Genomic DNA, 8,325 nt, shown 5'->3' with positions numbered 1-8,325 from the left:
AATGTCATGCTCCACCTTATGCGGGGCATAGGGGAATTCAATATACCTTAAAGGGAATTTAAACATATTTCTATTGGCCTACCATAAAAGTGAACATACAAGAGTATGTTTCTAAATGTGTGGTATGCCAAAAGACAAAATTTGATAGTGGGAAGCAACTTGGATTGCTTCAACCCTTGCCAATCCCTAATTCACCATGGGAGAGCATATCCATGGATTTTATCTTTGGATTGCCTAAGTCTATCCATGGGAATACGGGAATATGGACGATAGTAGACAGGTTGAGTAAACAAACTCATTTTATACTTGTAAAAAAGACTATCAAAGCCCATCAAATGGCAACCCTCTTCATTTCACAAATTTTCAAGTACCATGGCTTGCCAATGTCCATAGTGCCGGATAGAGATTCTAGAATGATCGGTAATTTCTGGAAGGGTCTCTTTGAGAATTTAGGGACAAGGCTAAACTTCTCTTCGGCCTATCATCCACAAACGGATGGCCAAAGTGAAATAGCTAACTAAACCATTCTCGATCTACTAAAAGACTATGTAACGGAGGTAGATCAAAGATCCCAATGGGAGAAGTACTTACCCTTAGTGGAGTATGCTTACAATAACACTGTACATACTTCCACGGGAAAAGCACCTTTCGAGGTAATTGAGGGAAGATCAAAAAGTCCCTTGCTACTTAAAGTACATGGGAAGATCTTAGCTACAGATGAGTATAGCTGAGACCTACAAGAATATTTTGAAAAGATTAAGGATGCTATCTCTATCTCACAGCAAAGGCAAAAGGCTGCTGCTAACAAGCACAGAAGAGCCCAAGCCTTTAAAGAAAACGATTGGGTCTTGTTAAAGTTTCCCAAGGCTCGATTAAGGCACACGACGGGCAAGAATCCTACGGGCCACCAAAAGTACTATGCTAAAGTAGCAAAAAGGTCCTATGGTCCCTTTCAGATTCTTAGGCCAATCAATGAGATGGCCTATCAACTCATGTTTCCCAATCATTGGCTCATACACAATGCTTTCCATGTGAGCCTATTAAAGCCTTACAAAGGAGATCCACCTCAAGAACCAACTATTAAAGACCCACCGGAGATCGAGGACCAAGAGGAGGTGCTACAGCCCGAGTCCATTCTCCGACATGAAGACAAGGTACTAAGAGGCAATAAGACTATCCGACGATATCTTATTAAGTTTAAGAATTATCGTTTTGAAGATGCTAGATGGATGCAAGGCATACAATTAAAGGATAACCTAAACCTTGTCAATGCTTACAATGCTGTCTTATAAGACTCTCTTTCTCTTTATTGTGCACAAAAATTAAGTAGTATGCATGCTTAGATCAAGTTTGTGGAGACGACGTCTCCCAAACACCAAGTAGAGCTTGTTATAGAATTGATATTTTGTTATTTATGCAGCTGACAGGTGGCAAAAGCATCAAAAGATAATGGATTATGCAGAAGGATATTACTTAATTAAGTTATATTAGATTATTCAAGTGCTCTTTATGAGCTTTGGCCAATTATGTCCGGCCGGCCAGTTTGTACACACATTTGACTATTCAAGAAATCTATAAATCAAATACGTGCAAGAGGGAAATGGTCACTCTTGCACGGGGGGAGATTTCACCCAATGTCTGTGTATTCTTCTCGCCTCTCTTCTTCTCTCTCTTGCCGTGCCCGCGTAGCACTCAGCTCTAGGAGGTGCGTCTGCACGTGCTCTTCTACTCTCTCTCGCTCTATGTCTCTCTCTGTTTGTGTACGTCGTTGATTATGTGCGTGTACGACGATTCAGGTATACCGATTTATCATTTTAGGGTATGTATTGTGTTACCATGAGTATTTTGCAGGGCCATCGCTCATCCATTTGTAGCAGTGGTATCAGAGTGTAGACTACGCTCCAAGACTAATGGTTATGATCGATAAGCAACAGCTAAGTGTTTTTCTTTCTTGCGTTTGGAAATTCCATTAATTTCTTCACTTTTTAGTGATTAATGTTGATTGTATGATGTAATTAGTGAATTTTTGAAATTAAAACAGAGTCCTTTCTTTATTGCCATAATATAGTGATTGTTAGTGTAATTATTTTCATTGAACATAATAATAAATGGATTAAAGTATATCGGAATACTCAATTACGAAAAAAAAAAAGGAATATCACATAGTCTTGTATAGGAAATTACGAAGAGGATAATCTCAGTCAAGAAAATCTGGATACAATTCACATCATAGGATGCAAGGAGGAGTTTTGAGACTGTAGAAAAAAATCGAACCTAGTTGGAAGTAGAAGAAGCAGGATCAGTTTTTTCTCATCGGATAAGTCTTTCTTCCCAAGTTGACGAAACAACATAGAATCGGATTGACTGTGGGATGCAACCGGTAGAGATAATGGTCAAAGTAGTCATCCACTCTCGATACGCGCTCATATAAGCAAGTGTGTAGCTTGTGGTCTTGCCCTTGGCTTGGGCGCACACCTCACCTGCCACTGCAAAAAAAAATAAATCAAGTTGAGCATGCTTTGTCAGCGGGCATGCCTTGAGTACATGCCTTGAGTAGAACAACCCCTACTAGTGTGTCAACAGACACCAAAAGGCTCTCGCCACAACATCAATCAGAACCCTCTACGTCAACAAACACCAAACGGCCAGTCGATGCCACTCCCATGGAAGCTATAAATCCACTACAGCAATGATACATTCTCTTTGCTAGGTGCTGTAGAGTGGCAGAGGTGCCTAGCCCTCACCCATGTAGTGCAAGCCAATAGGTATTTCTTGGGTAGTTACACTCGCCGTGGTGGGCACTCCATGCAACCAACTAATCACCCCCAGCCGCTCAACCGACCCGGCTACCAACCAACCGCTTACATGCAAAGCGGAAGAAAAGGACCCTCGTGATGGATGGCCGCATATAGACCGGCATGCAACTCTACTGATGGTCACGATGGTAGCTGAAGCATGTAGCCAGTGCTAATTGTCCATGCTCACTCTTTTCGGCGACACTCACAGAGCTACACCAGTCTTTATCTCTCTCTCTCTTTCTCCTCTCTCTCTCCATTAGTCTCTCCCTTGCATGGCGGTGCCACTGATTGTTGATCCTTCTTTCTCCCTCTCTCTCCCTCTCTCTCCATCTCATAACCTGCAGCAGCCCGTCAGCTCTCTCTCTCGTGCTGTGACGTACCCAACCAATCACCAGCATGCATGCTTGACGCAGCCCTCCATCAACTCTCTCTCCCTCTTTCTCTGCGCATGCTAACACACACTCTCTCCTTTTAGTTGGCAGCCACACCAGTGGCTACACACAAACTCGTCTCTGACGACCACTAGAAAATGTGAAGCCTCTCTCCATCTCTTTCCTGCTATGACGAACCCTATCTCTCTCTCTCACACACACACACTCAGGTTGGAGACTTTTCTTCTTTAGGGTATAATTTTTCAAATAGACAGCCGCTTGCGAGAGATTTTCCCATCTCAGAAAAGCTATGTCAATTTCACCTTCAGTATCTGCTGCTTTTCGAGCTGCTTCATCTCCAGAAAACTTATTGAAAACGTGTATTGCTTTAGCATTCTGACCTTGAAGAGCATATACGTGTACTGTTCCTGCTTCTTGGAAAGCTTCAGTTGCTTGAATGTAGACTGCTGCAAGGCTTGGATCATCTCGAGCGACTAGTTGTCTTGCCTTCAACTTGACAAAATAAGGGAGGGCTTCTTTAGCCTGTCCAAGAGACATTCTACATCTAATCAAATCAGCTTGGCTTGCAACTTTAAATAAATGAGCTAATAAATGAGGGCAGTCTTCTCTAAGTGCCGTAGAATCAGTTCTAGGTGTTCTGCTTGCTTCAAAGACTTCTCAAACTCGCCTGCTATCTGTTGTATAAAGGCAACAACATGCTATAAACTTTGCGATTGTATCTTTGATGCATCTGAGTATTTCAAATCCCTTTTGTGCATATAACAAAGGCTTTGCTGGCTCCTTGTGACACTTTGCTGGTGTGGCACATGCTTCGCCTATTCTCTGTTATTCTTCAAGAGTAGCAGATGACTCCACCTGGGCGAGCAAGTCTCAAGTGTTTGAAAGGTTTTTGGGTCTGCGTCCTTGTCATAAGCCATCTTTAGTTTATTTACTATATCCTTGAATGCTTGCAAAGCCTCTTCAGTTTTGCAACAAGAATCTTGAGCCTCACCAAAGGGTTTTCCCATTGGCTTTGGAGTGAACTGTTTTATGTGGACTTTTTGGATATGACACACCTAAGGCATCTGGCTTGGCTAGCACATGTTGATATAGACCGTGGATGTGGAAGCATCGGTAACTGCTGCTCTAGGTACTAAGCTGTATATGCTGTGAGTGTCGAGGTACCCCAACAAGGCTGCCATAATGGTCTAGAAATGTGTGGGCTTTGAAAATGCACGATCGCCCATCCTGTAATACTTGAAAACTACGAGCTCTTCTGGCTCGTTCATGGTCTCCTTGCGCCTTGCGTGCTTCTGAGCAGAGCTTTAACAAATCTGCAAACCACTAGTATATTTTTGCTCAAAGAGTTATGGCATGCTACATGAATAGCGTGCCAAGATAGAACTCTTTCTGATACTCATGGAAAATTTAATTGCTTCTTGAAGCATAAACTAGGTCAAGTTCGTATTTGTATAGAAAGAACAAATACTCGTGGACATAGGAGGTACTCTCTGACACTAATCATAATATAATTTACATAGCTATCTTGTATAACTCAGACCATTCAGTTTCTTCATCATTTGTGTACATTTGGCCTTAGAAATCTTACACATTAAAAAGAAAAAAAAAAGGGTGCACTGTACATATGTGCTCAAGCTCGGGTGGGCGCTCTCAAGCTTGAGCACCTTAGCACCTACCTGAGTTACTATCCCTTGGACAACCCTCATTGCCCAGCATCCACGGGAATTGACGACGACGACGATGATTTTAGTCTGACATTGTTAGACTTTTTGTTTTGGTTTTTCACCTTCATTTTCTTTTAACTGCCTAGGCATTGGATTAGATCATTAAGGATTGTCTCAGTTTGGTCTCCTAAGCTTTTTGAAGACGAGTGATAACATTTCATTTCATTTCGCTCTCGCTCGTTCCCCTCCCTGCACCGCTACTTACAATGGCAAACATTGATGAAGTTCTTGTGCGAGCAGTGCCATACTTTCTCCGACAATGTCGGACAGTGAGGTGATGATGATGATGGTTTACTTCGACAATTTTAAACTTTGAGTTTCAATCTTTCACTTTACTTAACTTTAATTATTAGATCCATTGCACTTGTATCACTTTACTTTCATAGGTCATTTTGGACTTTTAAAGACAGTTCATATAACATTTTATTTCATTTCTCTCTCTCTCTCTCTTCACACAACCCCCGGCCATCTTGTTATGTTGACATCAATAATGTTGTATTTTTGACAATTGAAACATATATCTGTATAATCCTAATCCAATAATTAAATATATATAAAAAGACATTAAACTAAAGTATATAGCGAATGAATGATATAATAACTGGACAAAAATATATATATATATACTAATCACGATGTGTGTGTTCTATTGATATCGACAGTGATTGTAGTTCAACAAGGTGCATCAGGATCATGCTCTGTATTAATTGCTACCAACCTATTGTCATTTAACCTCTAGCATCTACGTATGACTCCTTCACAAATTAATGTTTGTTCATCATTTGATGTTATTAATTGTTATGCACACATATCCATAGTTGAAAATTGCATAAATTACAAATTTCTTGGGATTTTTTAAATTCAAAGTTGTCCTCTTTAAATAGATCATTCTTATATTCTGCACCTACTACTTGCATTGTATGAGATTTTTTTTTACAGCTACTCACGTGAGCTAAGGTACTCTGGGACATTGAACAATAGTTTGTAAGTACCCTCATACTCACACATGCTTCAAATTGATTTCTCACATGTGATAAATGTTTTATTTTTATGCCTAGCCTAGTCCATTGGTCATGGACACACATATTTGCCGATTTAGGCAGTGTGTAGATACTCACCTTGGTGCAGATCCACCGATTTAGGCAGCACATTGATAAATTGCAGATTCATAATTTTTAAACAATATCAAATGTAGATTCTCCGATTTAGGCAGCATTAGTTCAGATTCTCCGATTTAGGTAGCATGTCTTATTGGTGTAGACTCGCCGATTTAGGCAACACCAATCACGAAATCATGCTGCAGTGGCTAGCCACCACTGTAATTACTGGTATGATTTTGTTACCCGGGTACAAAATGAAACTGATTTGGATTTGGACTTATGCTGTGGAATTGGAATTGGATTGGGATTTTGTATCTGGTGATTATTATGGCAGTGTTTATGTGATGAGACTTGACATTATGAGATTGATGATGAGTGTGACCAATGATATCCTGATTCATCAGGGTATGACATATACTGCTTATTCTAGTGGTATGGGACACTAGAATAGGTAGTATGTGGATGACGGCAGGCATAAGAAATGTTGTCTAATTTTATGGATTTCTCTTTTATTATTTGCTACATATTTCTAATCATTGTTTTTGACAAGTATTGTTTGCAGATTTTATCTTTGCAACTGAGGACAATTACTTTCCAACGGAGAGGTATGTTATAGAATTGATATTTTATTATTTATGCAGCTGACAGGTGGCAAAAGAATCAACAGATAATGGATTATGCAGAAGGATATTACTTTAAGTTATATTAGATTATTCAAGTGCTCTTTATGAGCTTTGGCCAATTATGTCCGGCCGCCCAGTTTGTACACACATTTGACCATTCAAGAAATCTATAAATCAAATACGTGCAAGAGGGAAATGGTCACTCTTGCACGGGGGGAGATTGCACCCAATGTCTGTGTATTCTTCTCGCCTCTCTTCTTCTCTCTCTCGTCGTACCGGCGTAGCACTCCGCTCTAGGAGGTGCGTCTGCACGTGCTCTTCTACTCTCTCTTGCTCTATGTCTGTCTCTGTTCGCGTACGTCGTTGATTATGTGCGTGTGCGACGATTCAGGTATACCGATTTATCATTTTAGGGTATGTATTGTGTTACCATGAGTATTTTGCAGGGCCATCGCTCATCCGTTTGTAGCAGATCTTGTCACTCTACTATGGAAGATTGATAGGACTAATGTGAAGACATGCTTGCGGTAGCCTCAGGCTCTCAAGCGCCAAATGGACTAGTCATCCATTCTGGAATGATGTCGTACGGTAACATAGGGATCCTCTACCCACTAAGAAAAGGACTCATGAATATGCTTTATCTTCTCTACACCATAGTCAAGGACGACTATGATTTCAAGAGAGAGGTAATGTCATAATAATCAATATCGAATTCTCCTAAATGATTTTCTCATATTAAACTGATCATTTAATGTGGGGAAGTGTCAGGGGAGAAAAAGCTAGAATATTGGTTAAGCTAGCAGACCGGACACATTAGGGATCCAAAGGAGGGAAAATAGGGATCCAAAGGGGGGGCCATCTTCAAAAGAGACATGTGCAACAATGGGCTAAAAAGACCCTAAGGTTCAACCCATTAAGACTTCCAAAATGCTAAGGTTCCAAAATTCAAAGGTTGTGTCCAAAGGTCCACCCTAGGGAAATTGGATGCTTTGTGTGTGACCAAAAAGTCTTTTCAAATCCCTACATAGGAGGGGGCGAGCCTTGGGAGTAGGGGATGAGAGATAAAGTCACACACACACACACAGGCTCCCTTTACACAAAGGGAATTAGGGACACATGTCAGCTCCCTAGCCCAGATGCCCACAAGGTGTGCCCAATTCCTATTGGATGGCCTTGGAGGTGGACCAATGAGATTTAGTCTAGAGTAAATCTAGTTTAATTAATTTAAAAAACACTTAATAAAATAACCAATGAGAATTAAGTCCTCTAGAAGACTATTGGACAGTCTCCCAAGGGGTCCAATGAGCATTCAGCAGTCCAATGGCTTGCCTGATTCCTATTGGCCAGGAGGCAAAGGGGTCCAATGAGAGTTTAGTTTAATTATTAAATTACCTAAATCTCTCACAAAAGGGGAAAGGGGGACACATGTCAATAGGCTATCACTTATGCTGCTTAATAATCATTGGCTTGACTTGGGGAGGGCCAATGGGGAGATAGCAAGAGCAAATAGCAAGAGGGCTCGCCCAAGAAAGAGAGGGGGCTGATTTTTGCAAGGCATTATCACACACACACTCACACACAGTCTAGGTGTGAATCAAAGAAGACTATCTCTTCCCAAGCTTAAATGGAGAGCTCATCACGTACTCCAAGCTTGTGAGATAGAAGCCTACATCGACACACTCTTGGCT

The 8,325-nt window shown here is 40.9% G+C and overlaps 1 pseudogene; it reads right to left on the bottom strand.

Moving 5' to 3' along the window:
- Positions 1 to 2,608: 2,608 nt before the first annotated feature.
- LOC147448402 (uncharacterized) lies at positions 2,609 to 4,906 on the bottom strand (annotated as a pseudogene).
- Positions 4,907 to 8,325: the final 3,419 nt, after the last annotated feature.

Source organism: Adiantum capillus-veneris, chromosome 10 (assembly GCF_014529385.1).
Source record: "Adiantum capillus-veneris isolate H3 chromosome 10, ASM1452938v2, whole genome shotgun sequence".
Lineage (NCBI taxonomy): Eukaryota > Viridiplantae > Streptophyta > Polypodiopsida > Polypodiales > Pteridaceae > Adiantum > Adiantum capillus-veneris.
The sequence above is the reverse complement of the archived record's forward strand: the minus strand, read 5'-3'. Positions and strand labels throughout refer to the sequence as shown.